Source organism: Sinocyclocheilus rhinocerous, unplaced genomic scaffold, assembly GCF_001515625.1.
Source record: "Sinocyclocheilus rhinocerous isolate Xijiao unplaced genomic scaffold, SAMN03320098_v1.1 scaffold783, whole genome shotgun sequence".
Taxonomy (NCBI): domain Eukaryota; kingdom Metazoa; phylum Chordata; class Actinopteri; order Cypriniformes; family Cyprinidae; genus Sinocyclocheilus; species Sinocyclocheilus rhinocerous.
Genome location: NW_015654936.1, coordinates 241,266 through 241,889, shown reverse-complemented (window position 1 = coordinate 241,889; position 624 = coordinate 241,266). Strand labels below are relative to the sequence as shown.

General features: G+C 38.3%; 1 protein-coding gene across 1 annotated transcript in view; it reads left to right on the top strand.

The window, feature by feature from the left end:
- Positions 1 to 624, top strand: part of LOC107717817 (receptor-type tyrosine-protein phosphatase eta-like) — a 9,180-nt gene that overhangs the window by 1,900 nt on the left and 6,656 nt on the right. The gene's annotated exons all lie outside the window — the stretch shown is intronic.

Genomic DNA, 624 nt, shown 5'->3' with positions numbered 1-624 from the left:
AAGAGGCTGAAAGCCTAGAGGAGCTGAAAGATTGCTACTAACAATCCCAGCTAGAACACAGCTATCCGCAGATAACTATATCTAAAGGGTCTTATGAAATGAACCTTCCTAAAAGCTGCCCAGACCAAGGGGATGGCTATCTACTTAAAACCCAGCAGGGGAGAAGCACTGTCTAGGCAAGAGCTCAGGGAGACGGCTGCTTAAAAACCCTAAGAAGGGGAGCAGTCACTGAGCTAGCACATAGCTATCCTCAGATAACTATATACCTGGGAAGTAGGGATGCACCGATACCACTTTTTCCAGTACTTGCCCGATACCGATACTTTTATTTTTGGTACTTGTCGATACTGAGTACCGATACCGATATTTTTATTACATTTGTACATTTTTTAAATATTGGGTACAGAAACCAAAAGGGTATGTATAATGTTAGTTGGTTAACTTCATTTATCAAATAGATACAGTCAAACCAAAATCTATTTAGACACCTTCATCTTTTCTCACATTATCACAGTTTATTCGCTATAGTTTAGAAAATGGTAATAAAACATGACAAGAACTAAGAGTTAAACTGTGTCAGAACAAATTCAGCTTGATAATGCTAGATAACTTTGATAGAAAGGT